Source organism: Bidens hawaiensis, unplaced genomic scaffold, assembly GCF_021521415.1.
Source record: "Bidens hawaiensis isolate Kalapana, Puna unplaced genomic scaffold, B.hawaiensis_p1.1 tig00030761_1, whole genome shotgun sequence".
In the NCBI taxonomy this organism is placed as follows: Eukaryota; Viridiplantae; Streptophyta; class Magnoliopsida; order Asterales; family Asteraceae; genus Bidens; species Bidens hawaiensis.
Window position 1 is genome coordinate 125700 of NW_027495130.1, and position 19505 is coordinate 145204.

Genomic DNA, 19505 nt, shown 5'->3' on the forward strand with positions numbered 1-19505 from the left:
TATAGTTTGATCAGGAAACTTCTTGTTCAAAACCCACTTTTCAAGCTCAGTTCGTTGAGCCTGTTTTGGAATCTTGCTGGGCTTTGAACTCTCAGTTGCAAAGCAATGTCGATTGACATGAATTATTGCCACACCGGTGCACATCGTGAGAAGTTGACGGATGAGCGTTGAAGTCACCAATGGCTTCTCGTCCGAGGATAATGTCATGTTTCGACATTGCAGGTAGAACTGGGGATTCAACCTCCTCGGTCCTTGAATGAGTTTCATCGCTTAGGGTGACTGGGAAAGAGATCACCCCTCGAGGATGCATTATTTCTCCTTCAAACCCTGAAACTGAAGCATGGATGGGTTTCAATCTTTCTTTGTCCTCATCATCAAGTTGTTCAACGCATTGTTCGTACATGATATCCGATGTACTCCCAGTGTCAAAGAACACATATTGAGAACGGTAATGACCGAAGAGGGCGGTAATGATCAGGGGGTTCTTGTTATTGGGTCCTCCCTTCACTCGTGGAAATATTACTGGTTCATTTTTCCACTCCTCTTCGTCACATTCTCTTCTCTTTCCTCCCGTCTTGTGTCCGCCCTGGATCATATGGACGTTCAACTCCTTGACTTGTTTTTTGGATGGGCCCTGGTTGTACAGCATAGGAGCTTTACCAGTCCCCGACTTTCCATCTTTCACCAGGTGTCCTAGTTTACTGGACTTCACAGCCGCTTCGATTTCGCTTTTTAAAGCATTGCATTCATTCGTATTATGGCCAATGTCATTATGGAACAAACAATGCTTTTTATTGTCAAGGAACGATCTCCTTGTGAGCGGTTGTGGCTTTTGAAAATTTACATTCTCAGTGGTGAGAATCTCGGCGGGAGTTTTTGAAAGAGGAGTCCATCTGTTAGGACCTCGACTTGCTGGTCCTGCCTTGTTCTTGTTGCCGATGAGAGATATTGCATCAAATGGTTTTGATACCTCTGTGTTTGGTTGAAGTCTTGACCAGATTGGCCCCTTTGCCTGTTTATTGGGTCGTGGAGTTTGAAACTCGACTTTGAATTTCTGTCTTGAACTGTTATTCCCCAATGTTTTTCAGTATTGGCAAATATCATTGCCGCAGTCATAAGATCATCCCACTCCTTTGGCGTTCCATCCCTGCCAGTGAGTGTGCGGATCAATTCGTCACACTTTGACGTTTTTGCAAAAAGCACCGCGGAGCATGTCTCTACTTATCCCACCAATGTTCAGGCTTTCGTCATTGAACCTGGTGATGAATCTTCTATGGACTCATTATCCCGGCGGATAACAACCAGAATCTCTGATTGGTCACGCGGATGCTTCTTCTGTTGGCTGAACTGTTGTGAGAACTTCTTCACCAGATCATCCCAACTAGAGATTTGACCATCAGGGAGTTTTTCGAACCATTCCCTCGCTGCCCCTGTTAGTGGTAATGCGAAGATGTGACACCAATAAGGGAGCGTCCATCCGCTCACGCCACCTACCGCCACGAAGTTCTGCAGATGATCACTTGGATCAGTCATGCCATTGTACCTGCCTACCATTATAGGTATCTTAGCATTGACAGGAAAGGGTGCTGTCACAATGCTAGCTATGAATTTTGACTTCTCGGCAAAGGCTGCCGGACGATATGGTTTGGTGAAATCTTCCTCAGAATCGCTGTGATACTCGGTATGGCGAACGATGTCACGTGGGCGACTGCTTCTTGCTCTTGAACTCATCCTACTGATACCCGTATAGAAGCTATCTTCTGGGCGATAGGTTGAGTCATAGTTGTCATATTCGTCTAGGTAAGAAGGCATCCGAATGTCTATGAGAGGGCGAGGACGTAACCATCGCAGTTCAATGAATTCTTGGCCAGTTTGTAGGCTGTAACGAATTTGACTTCCTCTCACCGTTGGAGGAGGCGAAAGAGATCTCTAAGGAGATTCTTTGTAAGTCAAAGAACGGGCATGATAACGTTCATTACGTACCCTGCGTTCGTATTCAGCCGCCAAACTCTCTTGTTGCACGCGTAACCATTCGTCCGGAGACAATAATCCTCCAGATCTGGACTCATGACGATGAGATCTTGCTAGTTCAGATTCTATGGAATCATCTTCTAGGTCCAGAACTGATCTAGTACGGCAAGTCTCTTTCGTAATTTGTCCCTGACCTGCCGAAATTGGAACCCTCCGGAGCTGTAACACATCCCAAATCGGTGGGAGTTGGTCCGGCTGGTGCAACAACACGCTCAAGGGTACGACCTTCCGGCGTTGCACCGGTGGCACGTGAACCTGAAGCTAAGCCACGTGCAAAAATACTGGAAGCAAAACCCTCAGGTGCATCAGTATTATCAACACGTGGTGTTTGTACAGGAGTTCCCGTCGGCCTCTCAGGAAGTTTACTCATACTTTATACGAACCAAAAAACCAACGGAGAAAAAATTGTGCAGTTCTAACACCAAAACGGATGGCGCCAATGAAGAAACACGGATCCGATCCCCTGGTATGGGTCCTGGATCCAATGAGTCCACAGTGTAAAGTACGATAACTATTAACACGGTATGAGCACAACTTCCCAAAGTCCAGTGACCGGAACCTGCAAAACAGACACCGTGAGTCTCGTTACAGGAAGGACAAGGTGGGGCCACCCTACGGCGTGAGAATCAGTAATGTTCGTAAAGGAGAAAGTACCGAAGTTCAACAGACTAAGAGTAGTCAAAGTATATGTGAGTAAGAATACCCGTGAGTGAATGAATACCTCATGCAGGTTGACAAGGTATTTATAGCCGAATGATGTAGGAAGGTGATTGAGCCAGCTGTCATCTTCTAGAAGATCTCGATAACCGCCTGGACGCGTGTCCTCTTGTGATAGGTTGAACTATACATCTCATCTGTATGGGTATAACAACTTGGACACACGTCACCCAATGATAGGACGGATTGTACCCTGGCCATGTGCACGGTTATAACAACCTGGCCAGGTGTCCCTCATTCGTTGGTAGGCAAGTTACGTATTCCTCAAGTAACAATCGTGAGCGTTCTTCTAGAGGGTAGTTAGTTACTAACAGCTGTCCAGTTGGCATTGCCCTCCAATCATTTTGGCGGACCGATGTCTTGCCCTGCGGATGACTTCTGAGGGTGCCAGGATGCTTCCGTGTGTGGTATGAGGACGTTCTTCCTCTACCGTGATATGCGGGTGATCCATATGTCCCGCGGGTGATATGTGAGAGGCTCCTCTATGACCCGCGGGTGGTACTTAAGGGTATTTGGGTTTTTTTGGTACCCTACCTCTATACCGATCAAGATATTTTGACACAACACTAGCGTTATTTCTCATGCAAACTCACCTAGATCACAACGCAGCACGAAACACATCCTTAGAAATTTCCATTATATATGAGAGATATTAATGGAATGAGGAGGCATCATCATCAACAATAAGGTTGACACATATTAAAATCTAATAGACCCGTTTATTAAACCCATTTCGCGGATGCATGAAATGATTTTGAAAACAGGTCATGCCCGATATTTATCTCCAATAAACATTAATGCTTTTTGTCTCTGCTCTTTATCCATTTTCATCTTTATGTAAATCAAACAATTGATTCACAATAGTTTTAATTCAACGTTAGTCTCACAGAGCTTTAATTAACTATAAACAAGTTAGCTAGTTATTCATGAATTTAAATATACTAATACATAACACAACAAATTTCAACAATTATGGTTATCCCCAATATAAAGGAATTGTTTTTGTTTAGTTCCCATAAGGGGACAAATTGTTTATTAATGCTATCTCCCAAAATCCAATACCAAAATAAAGAGGCATCACCATTGATATTGGCTTGTGGAAGTTCAATATATATAACCAAGTATTAATGCATCATTAGTGATGCTTCTGAACATTGTGACTTCATCAGAACATGATTACCGGTACCTCCAAATTAATGGTGTTGTCCATACCATTAATTCCGCTACCTGAACAAAGAGTGTTGTGAGGTCATCAAAAGTAACGAGTTCAAAGAGACCGCTAGTTTCATTTTCAAAAACTCCTTACTTATTAAACATGTTATGACTTTAGGTGTTTCTAAAGACGAAAAATTCACCGTAGATTTTCATTTTTGGTTGGTGAAACCAATAAATCATATCATGACTGCAATATATAATTTTGGGTGTTTGTGAAGCCGAAACCAAGTTATAAAGGAGGAGATGTGTTAGTGTCGTAGGTGGTGTGACAAACAAAAAAATGATTCAGATGACATATGTGTTGTCGGGCTTGGTGAACCGAAGAGGGGGTGGGTTTATTTTTCTTTTATTATTTTAGTAAAAAAGATTAATGCTACTTAATTATGGTTATCGATAACAATCTCAGTCTAACAATTCATAAATTGTTATATATTTTTTAAGTTGGTGTTAAATAACCAAAATACCCTTACTGGAAAATAAAAAAACAGAGCTGATAAAAAAACGTAAAACCATAACCATCCACACTTCCTCCTCGTCATCCGACGTAAGGCTTTTCCGACCACCTTCAACTGCCCGGCGCCCGCAACAAATCTGAATGTCGCCTCCGTCCATCTCAAATTTGAATCAGAAACACCATATCACACAACCCCCCCCCCCCCCACCCCCAAAGATAGTCACCACCGCCCCTCGTTTTCCGGACACGACATAGCCGCACTCCGACGACCACATTGCTGACTATTCCCCTCACTCCAGTTTCCTTCTCCACCATTTTCCCATGAAACACCATCATCACCCCATAAAACCACAGCCCGTTTGCCTGCCTTATATTTCCTACAAGAATCTATGAAGCAACACAAAACATGATATAGACATAGAGAGATCTGGGCAGTGGTGTAAAGTAAGTTGTTGGCGATCGTCTATTTCTAAACGTAGAAAACCTAGTGGTTGTGTGGTGTTAAGTTCGAACACAACCACTAAGAGGGGATAAAAAAATAAGGGTGCTGCTAGGTTTTTTATTAACTATATTTTTTTTATTAGTCAGCGTATTTAGTTCATTTCACACTAACTTAAAAGAAAAAAAAAACTAACGGGGTTAATAATTTGTTAGACTATGATTGTTTTTGGTAAAAACAACGAAAGTTGAGATTGCCACTAGTCACATTGTTAAACTACTTCCATTGGCAATCTCATAATGAGATTGGTGAGCCCAAAATTAAAAAAGAAATTGAAAAAAGAAAATAATGCAATCTAGATTGCCAATCTAGGTTGGTGGAGCAAACCTAGATTGCAATCCAAACTAACCTCCGATAACTTAATTATTTAATTAACTTTTAATATTCTAACTAAAAAAAATAATTAAATACACGATATTTCTTAAAAAAAATTATGAACATTCCGATATAAATTTTATTAAAAACGGACTTCGTTAAAAAAACATTTTTTTTAAGTTGGGATGGGTTGTGAATGTGTATAAAAGATTGGGATGAGTTAAATTATGTAGATTGAAGAGAGAGAAATTAATTTTATAATGTAAGATTGAGATTGTGAGATTGCCAATAGGAGTAGTCTTAGTAAGGATTATTGGTGGCCAATGGTTAATAGTTTGGATAATTGAAATCCAATTTTCCTTTATAAATTGTGTCTCTTGATTTAATTAAATGTTTGTACACAAGTTAAAAAGATAAGACCATCTCTATTTTTACAATTTTATTTTGCCACATCATCCCTCTTTCAACTTTCTCTTCTTTATTTGATAATATCCACTATTCACAAAAACTCTCTCTTACCTGAAGATTTTTTGTTCTTCTACATTCTCTTACATCCACGTTATCTTAATTTTTTGAACACCCCCCCCCCCCACCCACACACACAAATTTTTGCAACGTTCTTCAATTAGAGATGGTATAATAAATTTTTTCCATTCGAGTTACAAACAAACAAAGGTAGTCTTGGAAATTGAAATGGAAACAAGTTTCATGAATAAGTGTAACATCCTACTTTTAATAATAATAATTAAAAGAATTTTTTCTATTAAATGGTGTGTTATTATTTAATTAGGATAATTTTGGAATCGATATGCCCAAGACACATATTAGAGTTGATGTGGCTAGTACTTATTGATCCAAGTCGGGTCATACCCAATAACAAGCTAGACAAACACTACGATATTTATTATTAGATATGATCTAGTTAATAAATATCAACACTTATAATATTTGGAAATCGGTTTTCTAAATATTTGCATTTGTTTGTTAAATAAATTATATGGATAATTTATATTTTGAGAGATGTTATTTAAATTGGTTAAAGAACATATTACATGTTACTTATAATCTGTTTTATAACATAAATATTATAAGTAAATAATTGTAAGTAATTAAAAGGTGATTTGAAATTTGTGTGGGAAAATTCCTCACTCTTCTATCTCCTCCTTTTATTTCTTTCAAGACATGCAAGAGAAGTATTTGGAGGATTATAATTCTTGAACCAAGCATTCCACACCTTCTCTCTCACACACATCTCTCTCTCTTTTCTCCCTTTGAGGCCGAGAACAAGAAGAAGAAAAGGAACAAGGGTTTGTTCTTGCAAGTGTTAAGGATCCTAGCAACCTTGGTGTTTGTTGGAGCTCGTTGGGTATACAAGCTTGAGGTTTCCTCCATTGGAAGCTCGTCATTCAACCGCATTCATCTCCTTCAGTTTTCTAGACTTGAAGGTATATTTATGTTAACACCCTATGGTTGTGTTTTGATAGCATGCATATTCGTATATGGATCCGGGATTGGGTTTAACATAAACGGGTTTATGTGTAATGGTTAACAAGATTTAAAACTTTATTTCCGCTGCGTTTTCCTTAATAAATGGTTATTTTGGACTTTGATAATCTTGTTAAAACCAAACAATGGCATCAAGAACCGCTTATACGGATACACGCTTCATAGATCTAAAAATTTTCGGGTTTTATGGTGTGGTTCACCATATGGCCGAAAGTTTTTTGGCTTTTGGTTACCCCTTGGTTCCTCAAGATTATTCTTTACATGTATGTGATAATCTTGAAGAATTAAGTCATGTGGATGATTAATTATTTTGTTTGGACAAAACCCGAAAATTTCGGTTTTTATTTCTCTTGGCCAAAAGTTTTATGGGTAAGAGGGGAACCATTTTGGTCTTCTAAGACCTTGCATATTTGGATGTGCATTTGGATGTTCATAACCTAGCCATAACCTTTGGATGTGTGTTTGTGTTGTGATTTGTTCGGTTTATTCAATATGGTTGTAATATTCATTTATTTGGGTTTGTAATCTATTTATTCATTTCGTATTGGTTTGTAATAATAAGTAGATTAGTTGTATTTCTTTTACTAGAGAAAAATATATTAGGATATGTTTTTTGTAAAAGAAGAAGCAACAAAGTTACGGTTTTGGTTTTGGGCCTTAATGGACTTCATAGTCCAAGATGGGATTTTAGCCCAATGGCCAAAGCCCAAACTTGGAGGCCCATGGAAGCTAGGAGCTGAAGTTGGAGCCCAAGAGGAAGCCCAAATAAAGTGGAAGAGTCACAACACAAGGTGGACACTTGAAGCATATGGATGCGGGATCAAGTGGGAGTTCATCGACACATGCCTTTTATCATTCTCGTCCCTTAGGAGAGACCTTTTGACACACTTGTTTCGGTCGACAAGTGTTGTCTCTTTAGGTGGCTATGGTTATGGATATGTGATAATATTTTTTGCTTGTATGGTTGTTTTAATTTTATTATTTTGTCATGTTTGGATGTTAACAATTAAAATCAACAACTAGCATAAAAGTGATTCCTTTGAAATTATTAAGTGATAAAACTGGTTTTATTAACTATTAATGATTTCATAATAAAATGGGTTTTATTTAAAGGAATTTGAAAATTGGTTTTCAACGGTACCATACATTTCAATGCATGCAAATGGAAGGTACATTATATAGTTTTCCAATCTAGAATTTTGAAAACAAAAAAATCTCTTTTAAAAACAAGTTGAACACCATCCTTTTATTCGACACTTAAGTCACTTGTAGACTTGAATCGTGGAATAGGGTCACCTAACCACATTTAAGAAAACTTGTGATCTTGTGGTGGTTTTACAATACTTTTGGGATGAGGGTCACCTAACCACTTGTATGTGTAAACTCATACGTGTGTGTAAGTAGGACGAATTGATTTGAAACCATGTGAATCGGGTCACCGGAACATGGCGTTCAAAGGTGTTGATGGGATTAAACATGTCAACTAAACATACGATGTTTAACCGAACCCATAAAACTAGAAGTTGCAAACGGTTGCAATTGTCAAACGTTGACTACCTTGTTAATTTGAATTGTAGGATAGAGGTCACCTAACTACTATTTGAATGAAACGTTGGATTCTAGATTTTAATCAATAATTGTCTTGGAGACATTAAAGGGTATTAAAGATTAAAATTTATTGATATCGAAAATACTAAATTGAACTTTGTTAAATTCTTTTATAGATGGCCGCAAACAATCCACAGAACGCTATTATCCCTCATGTGCATAATCTATCACTAAGATCCATTCTGGATAAGGATCGTCTAAACTTTAATAACTTTATGGACTGGTATCGAAACTTGAGAATTGTTCTCAAGCAAGAGAAAAAGTCCTATATATTAGACGATCCTATTCCCGATGAACCCGACGTCAATAACTTGGATGCCTATGCGGATTGGCTGAAATACACCGAAGATTCGGTGCAAGTTTCTTGCCTCATGTTGGGAACAATGATTCCCGAGATCCAAAAGGATTTCGAGAATCATGGGGCGTATGACATAATCACCCAACTTAAGGAAATGTTCCTTACTCAAGCTAGGGTGGAGCGCTTCGAAACGGTTCGAGCACTTCATGCATGTCATATGGAAGAAACCCAATCCGTATCATCTTATGTGCTTAAGATGAAAAGCCACATTGATCGGCTTGAACGGCTTAACTGTCCCGTCTCAAAAGAGTTAGCCACGGATTTGATCCTAAACGGCCTAACTAAAAGGTTTGAGACATTCGTCATGAACTACAACATGAACGGATGGGACAAAAGCATTGGTGAGCTTCCCGCAATGCTTAAGACAGCCGAAGCCGGCATGGGTAAAAAGGTTTTACCCGTTCTCACGATCAATGAGGGTGGCTTGAAAGAGAGGCATCACCCAGAACCAAAGGCAAAGGTTGTCGTGGGTAAGGGGCAAGTCAAGAAGGGATTCAAGGGAAAGGCAAAGGCGGAACCCAAACCAAAGAAGCTAAAGGTTAGAGTTGAGGATCCGTGCTTTGGTTGTGGGGAGATAGGTCATTGGATGAGAAATTGTCCAACCTATCTCAAGGAGTTGAAAGCTAAGAGGGATGCGGGGCAAACCTTAGGTACAACTTTCATGATCCATATTGATCTTAATATTATTTCTTCTAACACATGGGTATTGGATACCGGATGTGGAACTCATATATGCAATTCATTGCAGGTGTTCAAAAGAAGAAATGATTTCAAGAAAGGAGATATAAGTCTCTTCATAGGCAATGGAGCAAAGGTTGACGTCCAAGCCCGAGGAGATTATGTTTTGAAGCTCTCAAATGGTTTGGAAGTTATTTTGAAAACATTTTGTATGCTCCTAGTTTGACTAGGAACATTATCTCCGTTTCTCTTTTAAGACAATGTGGTTATGATTTCAAGTTTGTAGACAATGGGTTTTATGTTTTCATGAATGATGTCTTTTATTTTAAAGCAATGCCGTTTAATGGAATTTATGAATTGGTTCATGATAATATATCCATTGATAACTCGTTGTACCAAGCAAGCACCAAAAGACTCAAATTGGATTTGAGTAAAACTTTTTTTTGGCATTGTCGCCTTGGTCACATAAACAAGGATCGCATTCATACACTTCAAAAGAATGGTCTTTTGAAATCAATTGATGATTCATTTGATGAATGTGAATCTTGTTTATTGGGAAAGATGACCAAGGAGCCCTTTAGTGGAACTAATGAAAGGGCGAAAGACTTATTAGGTATCATACACTCGGATGTATGTGGTCCTTTTAGGACATTGACAAGGAATGGTGAAAGATACTTCATTACCTTTACCGACGATTATAGTCTCTATGGGTATGTGTTCTTGTTAAGACACAAAAATGAAGCCTTTGAAATTTTCAAAGTCTTCCAAAATGAAGTACAAAATCAACTCAACAAAACAATCAAAGTACTTCGATCCGATAGAGGAGGTGAATACCTCAATGATGCGTTTCTGGAACATCTTAGGAGTTGTGGGATAGTCTCACAACTTACTCCACCCGGAACACCACAGCATAATGGTGTGTCTGAAAAGAGAAATCCAACTCTATTGGATATGGTTCGATCCATGATGGCTAGAAGCACATTACCTCTATCATTTTGGGGTATCGCACTGATCTCTGCTGGCCGTATTTTAAATATGGCACCAACCAAGAAAGTGGAAAGGACACCTTTTGAAATATGGCATGGAAAGGTTCCATCATTATCATATTTAAAGGTATGGGGATGTGAGGCTTATGTTAAGATCTACACCCCTGATAAACTTGAAAGCCGTTCCACTAAGTGTATCTTAGTAGGATATCCCGAAGATTCAATGGGATATTACTTCTACAATCCAAATGAGCATAAAGTGTTTATAGCTCGCAAGGCTAAGTTCTTGGAAAAAAGGTTCCTTATGGAAGGAACTGATAGAACTATGGAACTCGAGGAGGATCGAGCACCACAAGCCGATACACGTTTGGTTGACACTAGCGATCAACAAGAGGTTGTTGATGATGATAAAATGGTTGATCAAAACACACAAAACGTTCACAAATCTGGTAGAATTAGCCCTCCACCTGAAAGATATGGATTTTCATGGATGGATGCTATGTGGTAGATTCTGATGAACCAACCACATACCGAGATGCAATGTCACAATCTGACTGTGATAAATGGCTAGAAGCCATGAACTTTGAGATGCAATCCATGCATGACAACCAAGTATGGGACCTGGTTTCTCCACCACTTAATTCCAAACTGTTGGAAGTAAGTGGGGTTTCAAGAAGAAAACTGATATGCATGGAAACTTGGATACTTATAAGGCTAGACTTGTAGCAAAGGGTTTCACTCAAACTCAAGGGGTTGATTATAATGAAACTTTCTCGCCCATGGCGATGTTAAAGTCTCTAAGGATATTGTTTGACATAGCCGTATAATATGACTATGAAATATGGCAAATGGATGTCAAAACTGCTTTTCTAAATGGACACCTTGAAGAAGATGTCTATATGGTTCAGCCTGAAGGTTTTGTCGATCCACAACATCCTAATAAAGTATGCAAGTTGAAGAAATCAATCTATAGATTGAAACAAGCATCTAGAAGTTGGAATCACCGTTTTGATGATGAAGTTAAGAAATTTGGATTCATCAAAAACGCTGATGAAGCTTGTGTGTATAAGAAAGCTAGTGGGAGCATCATTACATTTTTGGTATTATATGTCGATGACATATTACTATTTGGAAATGACATCCCGACCTTGGAAGGTGTAAAAGCCTGGCTTGGTAGTTGTTTTTCCATCAAGGATCTTGGTGAGGCCTCCTATATTCTGGGAATATGGATCTATAGGGATAGATCAAGGCGGTTGATAGGTTTGAATCAAAGTGCATACATTGACAAAATCTTGAAAAGGTTCAAGATGGAAAACTCTAAGAAAGGTTTGGTACCTATTCAAAGAGGAACAATTTTGAGTGCTTCTCAATGTTCAAGCTCAAAGGATGAGCAAGACAAAATGAATGGAATCCCATATGCGTCTTCTATAGGATCCATCATGTATGCCATGATTTGCACTAGACCGGATGTGTCATGCGCTTTGAGCATGACAAGTAGGTACCAACAAAATCCGGGAACTAGCCATTGGATGGCGGTTAAGAGCATATTAAAATACCTTAGAAGGACTAAAGATATGTTTCTAATATATGGCTCTGGTGAAGAGGAACTCGTTGTAAAGGGTTACACTGATGCGAGTTTCCAAACTGATCGAGATGATTCTCGATCACAATCGGGATATGTCTTCATTCTAAATAGTGGTGTTGTCTCTTGGAAGAGCGCAAAACAAGACGTGGTAGCCTTGTCCACCACAGAATCAGAATACATCGCCGCCTCCTTGGCAGCTCAAGAAGCGGCGTGGATTAGGAAGTTCATTGCCGATCTAGGGGTAGTCCGTACCATTCAGGACCCTCTAGAAATCTTTTGTGACAACGAGGGTGCGATTGCTCAAATCAAGGAACCCCGTGCACATCAAAAGACTAGGCACATTGAGCGGAGAATTAACTACATAAGGGCTGAAGTTGAAAAGGGAAAGATATGTATTCGCAAAGTTTACACTGATCAAAACATTGTGGATCCACTCACGAAGCTCCTTTAAAGGCCAAAGCATGAGGGTCATACTTGCGCCTTAGGACTTCGATATTCTAGTGATTGGATTTATCTATTTTGTATTTGGATATCGGAACAATTGTTATTTTGACTCATTCATATGATTATGGTTTATGATTATGCTTTTGAGTTACGTTCCATTTTAGCATGTTTAAATCCGTGAATAATTAGATTATTCTAAACGTCCGTAGTCGATCATACTTGTGGGAACAAATATGAAAGTAAGACTATTATGAACTTGGATTGGTAGATATTCATGAGGAATGAATATAGCAAAGGGTTTGCTGCCAAGGTTCATAGATATTTATGGGATAAATATTGGACTGACCCGCCCTCAATTTTACTGTATGGAATCCTTGTAATTTGTGATCATAAGTAAATTTGAGTAAAGGCGAACATCATAGTATCCTCCGACCTGAGATACATATTGGGTCTTGATATTCATCGACTATTATACTTTGACTTAGTTCTTCGCTGCTCTGAAACATGTCAGTACATAAGGCTAAGATCAAGTATAGTACAAGGTGATAGTGAGAGACGTACGTAGTCAAAAGGGGATTTGTCCTTCTTATTCGTTGAGAGTTAAATGTCTAAGGCCTGATAAGTTAAATCAACAGAGAATGATCACTCTGTGTCTCTGGATTTAACATGACATTTGTGGCAAAAGGATAAATGATAGTTTCACCTTAATCATTTTCAAGTATGGGACTTGAAGGGGATGATGTTATTGAATGGCACTTCGTCATGCGTATTAGGGATAGTAAACTGTTGTTAGGCGGTATTTGCTATTTGCTTCAATCTTATATGAATCTTGTGCAAGTGGGAAATTGTTGGAATCGATCTGCCCAAGACACATATTAGAGTTGATGTGGCTAGTACGTATTGATCCAAGTCGGGTCATACCCAATAACAAGCTAGACAAACACCACGATATTTATTATTAGATATGATCTAGTTAATAAATATCAACACTTATAATATTTGGAAATTGGTTTTCTAAATATTTGCATTTGTGTGTTAAATAAATTATATGGATAATTTATATTTTGAGAGATGCTATTTAAATTGGTTAAATAACATATTGCATGTTACTTATGATCTGTTTTATAACATAAATATTATAAGTAAATAATTGTAAGTAATTAAAAGGTGATTTTAAATTTGGGTGGTAAAATTCCTCCCTCTTCTCTCTCCTCCTTTTATTTCTTTCAATACATGCAAGAGAAGTAATTGGAGGATCATAATTCTTGAACCAAGCATTCCACACCTTCTCTCTCACACACATCTCTCTTTCTTTTCTCCCTTTGAGGCAGAGAACAAGAAGAAGAAAAGGAACAAGGGTTTGTTCTTGCAAGTGTTAAGGATCCTAGCAACCTTGGTGTTTGTTGGAGCTCGTTGGGTATACAAGCTTGAGGTTTCCTCCATTGGAAGCTCGTCATTCAACCGCATTCATCTCCTTTGGTTTTCTAGACTTGAAGGTATATTTATGTTAACACCCTATGGTTGTGTTTTGATAGCATTCATATTCGTATATGGATCCGAGATTGGGTTTAACATAAACGGGTTTATGTGTAATGGTTAAAAAGATTTAAAAATTCATTTCCGCTGCGTTTTCCTTAATAAATGGTTATTTTGGACTTTGATAATCTTGCTAAAACCCAACAATGGCATCAAGAGCCGCTTATACGGATACATGCTTCATAGATCTAAAATTTTTCGGGTTTTATGGTGTGGTTCACCATATGGCCGAAAGTTTTTTGGCTTTTGGTTGCCCCTTGGTTCCTCAAGATTATTCTTTACATGCATGTGATAATCTTGAAGAATTAAGTCATGTGGATGATTAATTATTTTGTTTGGACAAAACCCGAAACTTTCGGTTTTTATTTCTCTTGGCCTAAAGTTTTATGGGTAAGAGTGGAACCATTTTGGTCTTCTAAGACCTTGCATATTTGTATGTGCATTTGGATGTTCATAACCTAGCCATGACCTTTGGATGTGTGTTTGTTTGTGATTTGTTCGGTTTATTCAATATGGTTGTAATATTCATTTATTTAGGTTTGTAATCTATTTATTCATTTCATATTGGTTTGTAATAATAAGTAGATTAGTTGTATTTCTTTTACTAGTGAAAAATGTATTAGGATATGTTTTTTGTAAAAGAAGAAGCAACAAAGTTACGGTTTTGGTTTTGGGCCTTAATGGACTTCATAGTCCAAGATGGGATTTTAGCCCAATGGCCAAAGCCCAAACTTGGAGGCCCATGGAAGCTAGGATCTGAAGTTGGAGCCCAAGAGGAAGCCCAAATAAAGTGGAAGAGTCACAACACAAGGTGGATACTTGAAGCATATGGATGCGGTATCAAGTGGGAGTTCACCGACACATGCCTTTTTGTAAGGCCCCTTTACCGGTAACCCTACTTTCGTGTTGGATTTACTCATAAACACAGTTCTAAATATCAGAGTTAATTAAAAACTTTACGCGGAATATAAAACTTTCATAAAACATTACATATCGATTCATAATCATGTCTTAAAACATTCCTCTTGTCTTTCAAAATCAAAACATAACTTATAAAACATATCAGATCTTCAGATGCCAGGCTTTAGTCTTCTGCCATGTGTCCTCCACTCAAGCCAGCTGTCTCAACCTACTCACCTGCGTGCATACTAAAAGTCAGCTACGCTGAGTGAGTTCTAGTTAATCATACAATACCATACAATACCTTATTACATACATACGTACTTAACCTCATAACTTTCTTTCATACACACATAAGTACTCATGCCTTCATTCTTACTTACATACTTTCTTTCTTACTTACATACTTTCTTTACATTCATAATCATACGTTTTAAAGAGCCTTTCGCCCTATAACCTCACAGATATTATAAGGGTCTGGTCCCTAACATCACAGATATTATAAGGGTCTGGTCCCTAACATCACAGATATTATAAGGGTCTGGTCCCTAACATCACTAATATTATAAGGGTCTGGTCCCTAACATCACAGATATTATAAGGGTCTGGTCCCTAACATCACAGATATTATAAGGGTCTGGTCCCTAACATCACAGATATTATTAGGGTCTGGTCCCTAACATCACAGATATTATAAGGGTCTGGTCCCTAACATCACAGATATTATAAGGGTCTGGTCCCTAACATCACAGATATTATTAGGGTCTGGTCCCTTGTTTTCAAATATTAGTAGGGTTCGATTCCCTCTTCGTTACCATACAACCATACATCATACCTCGAGTATTATTAGGGCTCGGTACCCTTTTCGTAACCATAAAATATTAGTAGGGTTCGATTCCCTCTTCGTTACCATACAACCATACATCATACCTCGAGTATTATTAGGGCTCGGTACCCTTTTCGTAACCATACAACCATACAACCGTCATTTCCTTCTTTTATTAACTTTATTACGTTCATACACATAAACATACATATCATACTTGCCATATTTATAACGTTACAACCTGACAGTACGTGCAATATCCGAAGATCGTTCACGTACCATCAAGCAATCATTCATACATATCATACTTACCATATTTATAACGTTACAACCTGACAGTACGTGCAATATCCGAAGATCGTTCACGTACCATCAAGCAATCATTCATACATATCATATATATCACATATGGCTTTATAACGTTACAACCTGACAGTACGTGCAATATCCGAAGATCGTTCACGAACCATCAAGCAATCATTCATACATATCACATATATCACATATGGCATACACTTATCACTTAGGATAAATGTATTAACAACACATCAAGTATGCACACAGCCCCGAAAACATAACAAGGAATGGGGCTAGAAACTCACCTGGATCCTGTTACGCTCGCCGTTGATCGTAATTCCATTCTTTAACTGGGCTCGGCTAACTGTATAATATTTACACATATCAATTAACTACTACTACTCGTTTTGTATTTCTATCTATATATGACCCACAACGAACGGGGGTCCGGGGGCAGCGCCCCTGGCAGCGGGGTTCTAGGGGCGGCAGCCCCTAGCGGGGTCCAAGGGGCAGAGCCCCTGGCAGGGGTTAAGCTACCAGGTCAGCTTGGAAAAATTTTATTTTCGATAACTGCCTTAACACATTTTCCATTTGGTTTTTAATTTATTTTCTAAACGAACTTCACTTCAGGCGAAGTTAAACCTTAGGCGAACTTGTCTTCAGGCGAAGTTATACCTTAGGCGAACTTGGCTTCAGGCGAAGTTGTACCTTAGGCGAACTTGGCTTCAGGCGAAGTTATACCTTAGGCGAACTTGGCTTCAGGCGAAGTTAAACCTTAGGCGAACTTGGCTTCAGGCGAAGTTATACCTTAGGCGAACTTGGCTTCAGGCGAAGTTATACCTTAGGCGAAGTTAAACCTTAGGCGAACTTGGCTTCAGGCGAAGTTATACCTTAGGCGAACTTGGCTTCAGGCGAAGTTATACCTTAGGCGAACTTGGCTTCAGGCGAAGTTATACCTTAGGCGAACTTGGCTTCAGGCGAAGTTGTACCTTAGGCGAAGTTGGCTTCAGGCGAAGTTGTACCTTAGGCGAAGTTACGCTTGAAGGCGAAGTTACGCTTGAAGGCGAAGTTCAACAGGCGAACTTAATCTTGCAGGCGAAGTTATCGCGCTGCAGATCTGTTTGCCCATAACTCCTTCGTTTCTTAGCCAAATAACTCGATTTTGGTACCCACGGAATCGTATGATCGGCGCCTACAAATCCCAACCATCAAATCGGCCTAAAATCGACGTTTTAGGGGTCCGATTTGGGCAGTTTGGGTTTCGGGTTCGGTTAACCCATCAAATCCTAACCATTTTCAGTAATATAAGCTTTGGTGGATTTGTTCTTACCTTACCAACTCAGATCTATCAACAAAATCTAGGGTCTCGGCTTCGAATCTTGATCGGTTAGTATGTGTGTGTTTTGATGAGTGTGTGGAGTGTGTGTGGAGTTTGGTGAGAAATGAGATATTTTGGGATTTTGGGGGTATTTATATCCCTGAAATCCCATTCTCATTTATCCTATCTCAATTAATCCAAGTCCATGACCCGCTCCTACTCGATATTAATAATTAAAACGCGAAATCACTAACCTAACTTTCTTTATTCAACATTATAAATTTTAGGATGTTACAAGTCTTCCCCCCTTAAGGAGGTTTCGTCCCCGAAACCTAACTATTACATAAACAAACTAGGGTAAAACTTGCGCATCTCATCCTCGGCTTCCCAAGTAGCATCTGATCCTTTGCGGTGTTTCCATATTACTTTTACCAAAGGTATAGTTTTGTGACGAAGCTGCTTCTCCTTGCGATCAACGATCTTTATCGGTTGCTCGATGTAGTTCAATTGTTCATCGACCTCAATGTCCATTAATGGCACGTGAGACGTGTCATCAGCTAGACACTTCCTCAGATGAGAAACATGGAAGGTTGAATGAATTCCTTCTAACTCATCGGGTAAATCCAGCTTATAAGCTACTTCCCCCACACGATACAAAATTTTAAATGGTCCAATGTACCTCGGACTTAGCTTCCCTCTCTTTCTAAAACGGATAATTCCTTTCCAAGGCGAGACCTTAAGCATCACATAGTCGCCAACGTTAAACTCAATTGGTCGTCGTCGCTTATCTGCATAAGACTTTTGTCTGTCTTGAGCGGCTTTCATTCTTGCTTTGATCTGATCGAACTTTGAAGACGTTTCTTGAACCACTTCTAGGCTTCCCATTTCCTTCTGACCAATCTCACCCCAACACACCGGGGTTCTACATCGTCGACCGTAAAGCATCTCAAACGGTGGCATACCAATGCTCGAATGGTAACTGTTGTTATAGGAGAACTCTGCCAGATGCAGATGATCATCCCAACTTCCACCAAAATCTAAAACACAAGCACGTAGCATATCCTCAAGGGTTTGGATCGTCCTTTCGGACTGTCCATCGGTTTGAGGATGGTACGCCGTACTGATGTTCAACCTCGTCCCCATAGCTTCATGGAATTTCTTCCAGAATCTTGAAGTAAACCGTGTATCTCTATCAGACACGATCGATAACGGTACTCCATGCTTGGTTACAATTTCTTTAATGAACAAGCTTGCTAACGTTTCTGACGAGATGGCCTCTCGTATGGGTAGAAAGTGAGCACTCTTGGTCAAACGGTCCACAATCACCCAGATGGTATCATGTTGCTTAGCTGTACGAGGTAGCTTAGTTATGAAATCCATGGTGATGTGTTCCCATTTCCAATCAGGTATCTCTAGCGGTTGCATCATCCCATAAGGCTTCTGATGTTCGGCTTTGACTTGTAAGCAAGTTAAGCACTTACTAACATAATCCACTACATCGTTCTTCATTCCTGGCCACCAGTAATCTCTTTTCAAGTCTTGGTACATCTTTGTAGCTCCTGGATGGATTGAGTACCTTGACTTATGAGCTTCATCTAAGATTCGACTTCTAAGATCACCATGGCGTGGGATCCACATACGGTCGAACCTAGTCTTAACTCCATGAGTGTTTTCCATCAACTCATCTTGCTGGCCATAAATCCTTTCTTTCTTTACTAACCCTTCGTCTACTAACACTTCAGACTGCACTTTGATGATTTCTTCAAAAAGACTTGAGTTCATGATCAACTTGTATGACTTCACGGTTGCAAGGACTTCCTCATTCTTACGACTTAACGCATCAGCGACCACGTTAGCTTTACCGGGGTAATACTTAATCTCACAGTCGTAATCCTTTATCAATTCTAACCATCTTCTCTGTCTCATGTTCAGTTCTTTCTGCTCGAAGAAGTACTTTAAACTCTTATGATCGGTATAGATAGTACACTTAGTACCGTACAGATAATGCCTCCATATCTTAAGAGCATGCACTACGGCTGCTAACTCCAAATCATGCGTCGGATAAGTACTCTCATGGACCTTCAACTGTCTAGACGCGTAGGCTATCACCTTCCCTCGTTGCATCAACACGCAACCTAACCCTTGATGCGAGGCATCAGCACAAACAACAAAATCCTCATCACCATCGGGTAAAGTAAGGATTGGAGCTTGCGTGAGTCTTCTCTTTAATTC